Source organism: Humulus lupulus, chromosome 8, assembly GCF_963169125.1.
Source record: "Humulus lupulus chromosome 8, drHumLupu1.1, whole genome shotgun sequence".
In the NCBI taxonomy this organism is placed as follows: domain Eukaryota; kingdom Viridiplantae; phylum Streptophyta; class Magnoliopsida; order Rosales; family Cannabaceae; genus Humulus; species Humulus lupulus.
This window is the reverse complement of record NC_084800.1, coordinates 165,922,143-165,936,368: the sequence shown is the minus strand read 5'-3', so window position 1 is coordinate 165,936,368 and position 14,226 is coordinate 165,922,143.

The following is a 14,226-nucleotide window of genomic DNA, read 5'->3' as shown; positions in this document are numbered from 1 at the left end:
AAAAATGGCAGCATCCACATTTAGCTTGATTGTGTCTGTAACGTCCCAAATTACCTAATAAGTAGCCTTGATTAGGGGGTCAAGATGGAAAATTATGGAAATTATGTGATTATGTGATATATATGTGTATCATTTTATGATTATGTGAGTTATATTATAATATGACTCGATATGCATGTTTAGGTGTATTAAATATGCATGTGGGCCCATTTCTGATTAAGAGGGAAATTTTCGTAATTTGGCCTGTTATGGGTATATTTGGCATATATGTGATCTATGTGTGAGACCACATCATTATGTGGATATATTTGGGTTACTCGACATGAAACGATCCTAGGGAGCAAGCTAGTGGGAAAGTCACAACGAGATTAATACTTGACTCAGAGTGAGTCAAGGGGTATGTTGGGTATTTAGTACATTACCGGGCTATTAGTTAATGGGAATAAATATTTGAGGATATATTGGGAGTTAGTGAGATCAGGAGGGGAATTCTGGGGATTTTGACTATTTTACCCTCAGGGTGTTTTTGGGACCCTAAGCCTGGGTTTTACTTGAGGTTACTTAAGATCGAAGTAACCTGTCAGAAAGAAAATAAAGTTCAGTTCTATCTCTCTCTCCCGTTATCTTTTTGGTGCCTGTTAGCGTTTTCAAAGGAAACTCGAGTCTTAGGACTCGGATTCAAGCAAGGTTAGAGTCATAGCGATTTTAAGGGAGATTAAAAGCTTGATAGCCGGAGGATTTAGCTGGGAAACTACGTAATCAGAGGTAATCCAAGCTTTAAGTTTTGAGTTTCTTAAGTTTGATTGGATTTTTGTGTTTTGATGAGTTTTTGATTGAATTGTTGGGTTTTGATGGTTTTGGGCTATTGAGTTGCTTGGGAACTTTCTGTATGGGATTTGGCTATGTTTGGATAGGTTTATGGAGGGACTTGGCATGAGAAAAACGAAGAAAAATCTGAGTTTTCATGTCGAATCGCGACCCTGTTCTTGGGACGCCGCATCTTAAATCGGTCGAAGGAGAAGCAGGTGCCAAAGGGCTATTGGCGCTGCAGTGTTGGTGCAGGGAGAGAAGAGGCTTGGGCCTTTGACTTGAACGGGCTGCGACTCAAATTTTTGGGGGCCGCAACGCTTAAGGGATTTTTGGCCTTGGGGAGGTTTTGAGTGCTAGAACTCAAACCTAAGGGCTCGGGATCGATCCTACTACCAGTTTAGTGGGATTCGACGTCCCAATGACCAGGACTCAGTCCGGAAGCTTGTGTTTACTCGTTATTGACGAGATTCTATGTTATGGTTGTGACTAGGTTATCGCTAGGGGCTCGGAACAGGGATCGTGCTCGAGGATCGTTCATTGGTAACCTGTACTTGGACCAAAGGTAAGAAAACTGCACTCGGTATGTGATATATGTGATACATGTGATTATGGCTTGGCCCTAATTATTGAACAGGGATATGAATAGGGCATGAACGCTTGAGAATGTGCACAATTATGATTATGCTTGTGATTGTTGATTAAGCATGTTGAATGCTCTGTATTTAGATATCTGATATATGATATATGCCTAGTTGCATTATCTTATTGAGAAAGGCTTGACTTATGAGTCAAGGACGACAATAACGTCGCGCGCTAGTCGAAAAGCATTGACTTATTAGTCAAGTTCGGCAATAGCGCGTTGAGTGCTGATTGTTTTGGTTAAGTTAACCAAGAGCGCATCATACGCTTGTTCGACCCAATGGTCGTGGAAAACTCAGCGCCAGGTACGCTGGTCCAGCTCCAAGGCTGGTTAGAAAAAGGATAGGGAAATGGGCCCCGAGGTGACTTATTAGTTCCATATCCTAGGGTTGGTCCCCAACATTGACTTATTAGTCAAGGACGGCCTTTGCACGTTGAGTGCTGGTCGTAAAGCATTGACTTATTAGTCAAGGATGACCTTAGCACGTTGAGTGCTGGTCGTAAAGCATTGACTTATTAGTCAAGGATGACCTTAGCACATTGAGTGTTGGTTGAAAAGCATTGACTTATTAGTCAAGGACGACCTTAGCACATTGAGTGTTGGTTGAAAAGCATTGACTTATGAGTCAAGGACAGAAATAGCACGCTGAGAACTGGTCAATATGGTTATGCCTAACCAGGAGCGCATCATACACTTGATTGACCTATTGGTCGAGAGAAAACTAGAGCGTCAGTGTAACGCCCTACTTCCTTAGAGCCGTTACTAAGTGAGTTTAAAATGTGCATCCAACTCGCTAATCGAGATTTTAGGTCAAAAAGTGTAATTAAGCCATAAACAGAGTTATAAACCTTGAAAATAATTCCATTTACTGAAAATCATAAAGTGTTTGACTCTTGGGATCCCAAAATACTGTTTAGAAATATTTACAACATTTAAGTACAAAACAAGTCTACTAGACGACAAAATCTAGGTTTTAATATAATCATCTCTCAAAACCACTAGCTATGGCAGCCAGGCAGGCCAAACATGTACGCGCCGCTTCACGCTCTCCGTACTCATGGTTGGTCGACTTTCCCCTTGCCCTTACCTGCACCATAGAGCACTTGTGAGCCGAAGCCCAGCAAGAAAACCCTCACAAGCAGACAACATATGCATAACAAGCACTTAGCATATAAACAGGCCATCAATAGGCTAAACACATACGACCAAGCCGTCCCAGGTGCTTTACCAGGCCCTGGGTTTGCGGTCCACACCGTGAGGATATCCCAGGTATCCTTTAGGGTCTCACCCTGGCAACTCGCACTCCACGTGCTCAACGCTGCTCCCGGCCCCTTGTTGCACTCAGCCTTGCACTCCACGTGCCTAACGCCGTTCCCGGCCCCTTGCCGTTCCCGGCCTTGCCCACCTCGGCCTGCACCGTTCCCAGCTCTTGCCGAACATTTACACATATGCAACCATAGCATAATAAAGCAAATACTAAACTTGAACAAATTCAATCAAAGGGCTATGCCCTGCAACACATTCACATAGGGCTCAGCCCTGCACACAAGCTCTATGGGAACAGTGGTTTTCTTACCTGTATCCCGAGCTTCCCAAGCACTGCGATCACGAGCACAGTCCTCTATCTTGAGCCTAGAAGAAAACCTAGTCACAACGCATAATAAAGGATTCCATTAATATTCGAGTAACAGTTTCCAGATATAATTCTAGTTTCCGAGACATCGAATTCCACCAAACACGGTGGTGAAATCAATCCTGAGCACCCTAGGTTAGGTTCCCGCGCTTAAAACCTCCATTTAGCCAAAATTTCCCTTTTGAGCCGCGGCCCTAAGAACTGGCGCTGCAGCCCTCCCCCAAAACAGAGGCTAAAACCTCTTTGACACCCATTTGAGTCGCGACCCTGCCCTATGGCGCCGCAGCGCTCCCCAGATGCAGAGCCTCCCTGGCTCCTCAGCTTCGTAGGGCCGCAGCACTCAAGAACAGAGCTGCGGCCCAACCCTTCGTGCCCAGAATAAAAACCATTTTCACCTCAACAATCAATCCAATTATCCCCAAAATCAAACCAACTACCCTAACTAATTATCACAATGGTTATACCATAGATTCAACAGCAAAACCCAACAAAACTCAAGCCAAAACCTTATAAAAATCAAAGTTGAATCCTCATCCCTCCAACATGCAAAACTCTAATTTTCAACCTTAAAACCAGCTGCAAATTAACACAGTTCAACATATTAGGAGCTTACCTTGATGAGTTATGTTTCTGTGTAGATTCTCTAAGTTCCAAGCTTTAATTCCTCAAGACCATCAGCCCAATTCCTTAGCTTTAGCTGGATTTTCTCTAAGAAGTTCTAAGTCTCCAAGAGTGTAAGAAAACCAGAGATGGGAGAGGGAGTGAGTCGGTTAGAATAAGTCTGGGGGTTTTCCTATTTGTTTGTTTTATTTAACTTAAGCTTATATGGTTACCTCAAGGCTCAGGGTACCAAAATGTCCCCGAGGCAAAAATGGTAAATTTCCCCAATATTCCCTCCTAGACATTATAACCTCAAATATATCTCCAAATATTTATTTCTATAACCCAATAACCCCATAAAATATCCCATACCCGGAATACCTCTCGACCCGCTCCGGGTCGAATTCTCAACTCCGTTGTGACTTTCCGGCTAACTGTTCCCTAGGACTGTCTCGAATCGTGCTACACTGATATATCACATACATATCACATTGACATTTATACCCTCAACGGGCTAAAATCACAAACATACCCCTAATATCCAAACGAGGCCCACATGCATATTTAATTCAACTAAACATGCATCTCTATCACATATTCACATAAATCCATATATTAAAGCAGTAATTCACTTATTGCCCTCCAGGCACACTAATTAAGGCCCTAAGCCTTATTAGCAAATTTGGGTCGTTACAACTATCCCCTCCTTACAGAAATTTCGTCCTCGAAATTACCTGAACAATTCGGGATACCGCTCCCTCATCTCTGATTCAAGTTCCCACGTCGCCTCCTCAACCTTGCTGTTCCTCCATAGAACTTTCACCAAGGCGATGGTCTTGCTCCGCAAGAATTTATCCTTCCGGTCAAGAACCTGAACTGGCTTCTCCTCATAGGACAAATCCTGATCTAGCTCCAAATTCTCATAACTCAAAACGTGCGTCGTATCTGACACATACTTCCGGAGCATGGATACATGAAAGACATCATGAACCCCTAATAAAGCTAGAGGCATCGCTAGTCTGTAAGCTACCTCACCAACCCGTTCCAAAATCTCAAAGGGGCCAACAAACCTAGGGCTCAGCTTGCCCCGTACACCAAACCATTTCACTCCTCTCAAAGGTGAAACCCTAAGAAGCACATGATCACCAACCTGAAATTCCACGCTCCTGCGTTTCAGGTCTGAATAACTCTCCTGGCGACTCTGAGAGGCGAGCATTCACGCTCTAATCTTCTCAATTGCCTCATTGGTCTTCTGAACCATCTCAGGACCCAAATAACTTCTTTCACCCGTCTCATCCCAATGGATAGGTGATCTACACTTCCTCCCATACAGCATCTCATACGGAGCCACTCTGATAGTCGCTTGATAACTATTGTTATACGAGAACTCAATCAAAGGAAGATACTTACTCCAAGATCCCCCAAAATCTAGCACACAAGCACGCAACATGTCCTCCAATATCTGAATCATCCTTTCACACTGCCCATCCGTCTGAGGATGATAAGCGGTACTAAACCGTAACTGCGTGCCCATAGCTTTCTGCAGACTCCCCCAAAACTTGGAAGTGAAGGTGGGGTCCCTGTCAGATACTATCGACCTCAGAGCCCCATGAAGTCGAACAATTTCCTTCACATATAACTCAGCATACTGTTCCACAGTATAAGTCGTTCTAACAGGCAAAAAGTGAGCGAACTTGGTATACCTATCCACAATCACCCACACCGAGTCATGCTGTCCCATGGTCCTTGGCAAACGAACCATAAAGTCCACGGTGATATCTTCCCACTTCCATTCTGGAATCCCTAGAGGCTGCAGCAACCCCGCTGGCCTCTGATGCTCAGCCTTGACCTGCTGACAAGTTAAGCACTTGGCCACATAATCCACCACATCCCTCTTCATGCCTGACCACCAATACAAAACTCTCAAATCCTGGTACATCTTCGTTGTACCCGGGTGCAAAGAATAGGGAGTGGTATGCGATTCATCTAAGATCTCCCGCCAGATATCAGAATCCATCGGAACGCAGATTCGACCCTTGTACTTCAGTAACCCCATCTCTGAAATAGAAAAGTCCTTAGTCGCTCCGACTAAGACATTCTCTCTGTGACCTCTCAACTGGGAATCTTTCCCCTGCGCCTCCTTAATCCTCTCAAGGAGTGTAGACTGAAGAGTGATGTTGGCCAACTGACCAACCACCAACTCTATACCTGCTCTAGTCATCTCCTCGGCTAGCTTATCGGATATCTGTCTCGAACTAAACAATTGTCCCGGGCCTTTCCGACTCAATGCATTAGCCACTACATTAGCCTTCCCAAGATGGTATAAGATGTCACAATCATAATCCTTAAACAACTCCAGCCACCACCTCTGGCGCATATTCAGGTCCTTCTGGGTAAAGAAATACTTCAAGCTCTTATGATCAGTGTATATCTCGCACTTCTCACCATAGAGATAATGTCTCTAAATCTTAAGTGCGAACACCACCGCTGCCAACTCCAGATTATGCGTGGGATATCTCTGCTCATACTCCTTTAACTGCCTCGACGCATAGGCTATCACCTTACCAGCTTGCATCAACACTCACCCCAAACCCTGTCTGGATGCATCACAATAAACCACAAACTTTTCATTATCTGTCGGCAGACTTAACACCGGTGCGGAGATCAGTCGCCGCTTCAACTCCTTGAAACTGTTCTCACATTTGTTCGTCTAGACATACCTTGTCGTCTTCTTTGTCAACTCTGTCAAAGGCGTAGCTATTCTGGAGAACCCCTCAACGAACCGCCGATAATATCCTGCCAAACCCAGAAAACTCCTCACTTCAGGAACGTTGCTCGGTTTAGGCCAATCTCTGACCGCCTCAATCTTACTTGGATCAACCAGAATCCCCTTCTTACTGATGATATGGCCCAAAAATGTAACTTGCGGTAACCAGAACTCGCACTTGCTGAACTTAGCATATAACTTATGCTCCCTTAACCGCTGCAATACTAGACGCAAATGCTGCTCATGCTCTGTCTCAGACCGAGAGTACACCAAGATGTCGTCGATGAACACAATCACAAACTTATCCAAATAATCCTTGAAAACCCTATTCATCATATCCATAAAAGTTGCTAGGGCATTGGTTAATCCAAAGGACATAACCAGGAATTCATAATGTCCATACCTCGTTCGGAAAGCGGTCTTTGGTATGTCCTCCTCTTTAATCCTTAATTGATGGTAACCTGATTGGAGATCTATCTTAGAAAACATTGTTCTTCCCTGTAACTGATCAAATAAATCATCGATCCTAGGCAGTGGATACTTGTTCTTAATGGTTAACTTATTCAACTCCCTGTAATCAATACACATCCTAAGGGATCCATCCTTCTTCTTAACGAACAACACTGGAGCACCCCATGGCGAGAAACTCGGTCTGATGAACCTCAAATCAAGTAACTCTTGCAACTAAATCTTCAATTCCTTTAACTCCGCTGGAGCCATTCTGTAAGGTGTCCTAGATACTGGCTCCGCTCCTGGTACCAACTCTATAACAAAGTCAATCTCCTGCTGCTGCGGCAACCCTGGCAAATCTGCTGGAAACTCACACACCAATCTAGTCTTGCCCGGTCCAACCGACACCACCCTAGAGGTATCTACAACGCTCGCTAGGAATCCCATGCAACCTTCCTGCATCAGGTCTCTAGCCTTTAATGCTGAAATCATTAGTACTCGCGGTCCGCCAACCGTCCCCACAAACACAAAGGGTACCTCCCCTTCCGGTTCAAATGTCACCATTCTGCGCTTGCAGTCTATCGTTGCTCCATACTTCAATAACCAATCCATCCCCAGAATCATATCAAAGTCATCCATCTCTAACTCAATCAAATCAACAGACAGTTCCCTACCATCTACCTCTACTGGCAAAGCTCTAATCCATCTCCTAGAGACTACCAGTTCTCCTGTTGGCAACAAAGTCTGAAATCCCCTTGCATACACACCACTAGGTCTACAAAGTTGGTCTATCACTCTAGCATATACAAATGAATGGGTAGCCCCTGAATCAAACAATGCAGTATACAAAGAACCAGCACTAGAGATCTGACCTGTCACAACTGAGGGGCTAGCCTCCGCCTCAGTCTGTGTCAAAGTAAATACCCTGGCAAGAGCAAGACTGTCACTCTGCTCCAACTCCTCTTTCTTGACTTGAGGGCAGTTTCTCTTCAAATGACTGGCACTCCCACAGAAAAAGTAGGCTCTAATCCTGCACTCACCCTTGTGTTGTCGTCTGCAGCGTGGACACACTGGAAAACTCCTCCAGTTGTCACTTCTGCCCTGACGGCCTGTAGAAGCACCCCGTGCCCTCCTATCTGAACTGGGAGGAACAAAGGAATCTGGGGCCTTCCTCTTCTACTCACTAGAGCCACCACCCCGAATGGATCCAACAAAAGGAGGCACTGTCCTCCTGGCATCGCGCCTAACAGTGCTATCTCTCCAGATCTGGTCTTCAGCCCCCTCAGCTGTAAGGGCCTTGTGTACAACCTGAGCATAAGTAGTAGTCTCTGGATCCAAAGTAATCTTCACATCACGAGCAATCATAACATTCAATCCCCGTATAAACCTGTCTCTTCTTGCCGCATCAGTCGGCACTAAATCTGGTGCAAACTTCGCCAATCTGTCAAATCTCAAAGCATACTCAGTCACGGTCAACCGATTCTGAGTCATGTTGATGAACTCGTCAACCTTCGCAGCTCGAACTGCCACACAGTAATACTTCTCATTGAATAAGTTTTCGAACTCTTCCCAAGTCATAATAGTCACATTCCTTCTCTGAACTACCACATCCCACCAGATGCGGGCATCTTCTCTGAACATGTAGCTAGCACAAGCTACCCTCTCATTTCCCTGAACCCTCATAAAATCCAGGATTGAGGAAATCATATTTATCCACTGCTCTGCATGCAGTGGGTCTGATCCACCTTCAAAGGTGGGAGGATGTTGTTTCCTGAACCTCTCATACAAAGGTTCCCACCTGTTCTCCATAACAGGTTGAATCGGCACTGGCGCCACAACCTACTGAGCTGGCAGCCCAGTGACCTGAGGTGGGGCTTGCTGCCTCAACTGCCGAAGCTCTTCCTCTGTTCGTTGTAGTCTTGCTTCCATCTCAACGAACATCTTTTGCCAATTTTGTGGGGCAGGTGGAGGGTCCTGACCCTGGTTGTCATCCTCGGCCCTACTGCCGCGGAGTCTAGATGATTGTTGAGGCATCTCAACAAATATGCCTGCAACCAACGACGCCGCTCATCAGGCATGATAACAACATTCAAAAACCACCTCCCAATCACATCAGCCAACCACAAACAGCAGTCCACATAACACACAGATATCATATAGCATACAATGGGCCATGCCCTAGCATCATGCATATGTTAACTCATTCATGATGCTCTGTAAGAAATAAACAGGCAAACAGGGCAATTAAACACATGTTCAAGCATTTAAGTCAATTACTACCTACCAACCCTGAGTCGAGCTTGTCATTGACAGCGAGCGTACATGTTCGGTCAATCTCCAGATTCCATAAACCTTGGCTCGCTCTGATACCAAGTTGTAACACCCTACTTCCTTAGAGTCGTTACTAAGTGAGTTTAAAATGTGCATTCAACTCGCTAATCGAGATTTTAGGTCAGAAAGTGTAATTAAGCCATAAACAGAGTTATAAACCTTGAAAATAATTCCATTTACTGAAAATCATAAAGTGTTTGACTCTTGGGATCCCAAAATACTGTTTAGAAATATTTACAACATTTAAGTACAAAACAAGTCGACTAGACGACAAAATCTAGTTTTTAATACAATCATCTCTCAAAACCACTGGCTGTGGCAGCCAGGCAGGCCAAACATGTATGCGCCGCTTCACGCTCTCCGTACTCATGGTTGGTCGACTTTTCCCTTGCCCTTACCTGCACCACAGAGCACCCGTGAGCCGAAGCCCAGCAAGAAAACCCTCACAAGCAGACAACATATGCACAACAAACACTTAGCATATAAACAGGCCATCAATAGGCTAAACACATACGACCAAGCCGTCTCAGGCGCTTTACCAGGCCCTGGGTTCGCGGTCCACACCGTGAGGATATCCCAGGTATCCTTTAGGGTCTCACCCTGGAAACTCGCACTCCACGTGCTCAATGCTGCTCCTGGCCCCTTGCCGCACTCGGCCTTGCACTTCATGTGCCTAACGTCGTTCCCGGCCCCTTGCCATTCCCGGCCTTGCCCACCTCGGCCTGCACGTTCCCGGCTCTTGCCGAACATTTACACATATGCAACCATAGCATAATAAAGCAAATACTAAACTTGAACAAATTTAATCAAAGGGCTATGCCCTGCAACACATTCACATAGGGCTCAGCCCTGCACACAAGCTCTATGGGAACAGTGGTTTTCTTACCTGTATCCCGAGCTTCCCAAGCACCGTGATCACAAGCACAGTCCTCTCTCCCGAGCCTAGAAGGAAACCTAGTCATAACTCATAATAAAGGATTCCATTAATATTCGAGTAACGGTTTCCAGATATAATTCTAGCTTTCGGGACATCGAATTCCACCAAACACGGTGGTGGAATCGATCCCGAGCACCCTAGGTTAGGTTCCCGCGCTTAAAACCTCCATTTAGCCAAAATTTCTCTTTTGAGCCGCGACCCTAAGAACTGGCGCCGCGGCCCGCCCCCAAAATAGAGGCTGAAACCTCTCTGACGCCCATTTGAGCCGCGGCCATGCCCTATGGCACCGCGGCACTCCCCAGAGGCAGAGCCTCCCTATATCCTCAGCTTCGTAGGGCCGCAGTACTCAAGAACAGAGCCGCGACCCAACCCTTCGTGCCCAGAATAAAAACCATTTTCACCTCAACAATCAATCCACTTATCCCCAAAATCAAACCAACTACCCTAACTAATAATCACAATGGTTATACCATAGATTCAACAGCAAAACCCAACAAAACTCAAGCCAAAACCTTATAAAAATCAAAGTTGAATCCTCATCCCTCCAACATGCAAAACTCTAATTTTCAACCATAAAACCAGCTGCAAATTAACATAGTTCAACATATTAGGAGCTTACCTTGATGAGTTATGTTTCTGTGTAGATTCTCTAAGTTCCAAGCTTTAATTCCTCAAGACCATCAACCCAATTCCTTAGCTTTAGCTGGATTTTCTCTAAGATGTTCTAAGTCTCCAAGAGTGTAAGAAAACCAGAGAAGGGAGAGGGAGTGAGTCGATTAGAATAAGTCTGGGGGTTTTCCTATTTGTTTGTTTTATTTAACTTAAGCTTATATGGTTACCTCAAGGCTCAGGGTACCAAAACGTCCCCGAGGCAAAAATGGTAAATTTCCCCAATATTCCCTCCTAGACATTATAACCTCAAATATATCTCCAAATATTTATTTCTATAACCCAATAACCCCATAAAATATCCCATACCCGGAATACCCCTCGACCCACTCCGGGTCGAATTCTCAACCCCGTTGTGACTTTCCGGCTAATTGCTCCCTAGGACTGTCTCAAATCATGCTACACTGATATATCACATACATATCACATTTATGACATTTATACTCTCAACAGGCTAAAATCACAAACATACCCCTAATATCCAAATGGGGCCCACATGCATATTTAATTCAACTAAACATGCATCTCTATCACATATTCACATAAATCCATATATTAAAGCAGTAATTCACTTATTGTCGTCCAGGCACACTAATCAAGGCCCTAAGCCTTATTAGCAAATTTTGGTCGTTACAGTCAGGTACGTTGGGCCAGCTCCAAGGCTGGTTATATATAGGACATGGCAAAGGGCCCCGGGGTGACTTATTAGTCCCATATCCTAGAGCGTTGAGCCAGTATGATTTATTAATCATGTGTTTCGGTGATGAGCCCCAGTATGATTCCATAATCATGTATTTTGGGCATTGGACCCCGATATGATTCATTGATCGTTTATCTTGGGCTATTGGCCCATATGACGTTGTAGTCATTTATATGGATGGCATGCATGTGTGAGTAGGGTTATTACTGCTAGACATGCTTATTATGAATTGGATATATGTTATTAACTGCTTATGAGCATGTTTAAGTTTTCTTGTTGTGCTTTGGCTCACAGGTGCTATATGGTGCAGGTAAAGGGAGAAGAAAGATGGACCATCCTTGAGTTGGAGAGCTAAGGTGATGATGTGTACATATGCAGCTGCTCGACCACCACAACTAGGGTCAAACCCTATTTTGTCGCTTAGGTCGACAGGTTGTAACTTTTTCATTATAGTTAACCTTTTAAATGTATTTTGGGATCCCATGTATAAAGTAAACGTCTTAGTGAAATGTTTGTATCTTTGACCGAAATTTTTAACCCTAAATTGTTAATCACGTTTAGTTACACGATTATGGCCAATTGACTCGTTTATCGAGTTTAGTACTACTTAAAATACACAGTGTAATGTTCCTTGAGTAGTAGGGCATTACAACTAGGTATCAGAGTGTGCCAAGGTTAAGGGTTTCTAAAGACAAGCTGGACATGTACACTCATCACTAAAGACAAGCTCCACTCAGGGTATGGTGACTATTTATGTGGTTATGTGTTTAACTGCTTAAATAAGATATAAATGCTTTACCTGCATGCCTTATTAGGAAGCATGGGATTCTGATAGGGCCTGGCTCTTGACTATTGATATGATTATGTGATTACCTGCTCAGTGAATATATGAATGTGTTATGTGCATCCTAGGGTAAGAGCATGAGATTTTGTTGGAAAGAGCAGGGGTTATTGATGATGCATGAATTTCATGGGCATGTATATTAACACTATAGCGGTATGTGAATGTGGTGTTGTGTGATTGTTTTCATGGGGAAGGCTTTTGAATGTGTTCATCATATTTAATGGGTCAAGTTATTGACTGCAGACAAAATAAGAGGTTATGTACCTAAGGCAGTTAATGGGACCCGGTGGTGTTTATACTGAGGCTGGAAATTATAGCCAGGGCCTGAGCCCTCTGTCTACCCCTCATAATTGGAAGCAGGTGTTTATAGATATACAATTAAGATTGTAAAGGAAAGATGAAGAGATCAGGTGTTTAAAATAATAGATTCTGTCAGGGATCACCTCTTCCTTTATTATGCCTGGAGTGTCATTGGTATTGGCTCAGCCTAGGGTTGAGAACAGATGGTAATTTCTATATGAGAGATTTCAAGAATATTACCCTCCAGTTTTTGAGGGAGGCCTAAATCCATTTAGAGCTGAGCAATGAATGGGCATGATCAGTTCCATCCTCGACAATATGGGGGTGGTGGGTCATGATAGGGTGATCTGTGCTACACATATGTTGTTGGAAGATTGTAACGACCCAAACTTACTAATAAGGCTTAAGGGCCTTGATTAGTGTGCCGGGAAGGCATAACTGGATTATATGTTATTTAAATGATTAAAAGCATGTGTTATATGACTATTTGGATATTTGTGATGCATGACTATGTGTATTAGTATGCATGTAGGCCCTGATTAGGTTAGAAGGGCATATTCATAATTTTGGCCCGTTGAGGGCATAAATGTAAATATCTGTGATAAATTGTTGAGACCACATTATTATGTGGATATATTTGTAGCTTGTGACTCGAGGCGATCTTAGTGAGCGGTTTAGCGAAAAAGTCACAGCGGGGATTTATACCTGGCTCAAGGCGAGCCTGGGGGTATTTCTGGGAATTTAGGAAATTTAGTGGAGATTATTTGATATTGAGGAATGTAGTTGGTGATTAACTAGGTGTTGGGAAGTAAGCGGTAAATATTAGAGACATTCGAGGAATTAGCGGGAATTGGGCGTAATGACCAAAATGCCCTTAGAATGATTTAATGGCTTAGGATTTATGGGAGGGCAAATTGGTCATTTGAGTTAAAAGCAGAGATAAGTATTATTTTGCTTTTTTGCCTTAGTGGAATGTGTAGAAAGTAGTGGAAGTCTGAAAGAAGGATTGAGACAAAGGAAAAGAAAAAAAAAAAAAGAAGGAAAAACAGAAGTCTTCTTCTCTCTCTATCGATTTGTTTTTCTCTCATTCTTTCTGCTGGAAATTGAGGCTGAAATTAAGAGGAATTTAGGCTAAAGACTTCATAATTGGCCCCTTGATTTGGCTTGAGGAGTTAGAAAGGGTAATTCAATCCATTTGAGGTAAGTTTCAAGGTTGTTTTTCAGTTCCTGGTCTTTGGTGTTGAACTGGTTTTCTAAGCTGAGTTTCTGTGGGAATTCTAGGGAATTAGGCCTAAGGATTTGAGGATGTGAAAGCTAAGGAAGTGTGGAAGATAACCTAGGTCAAATTCATCCATCAAAGGTAAGAAGTTCTAGCTTTAAGTTCTGATATTTATGTTGTTCTGCTGAGTTTTGAGCTTTAAGCTCAACCATGGTGATTTCTTTATTTTTGGGTGCATGTGAATGAATTTCATATGGTTAGGTCATTTGGGGTGAGTTAGAGATGTTGATAGGCTTGCTTTGGGGTATGGTTTGGTTGAGTTTTGT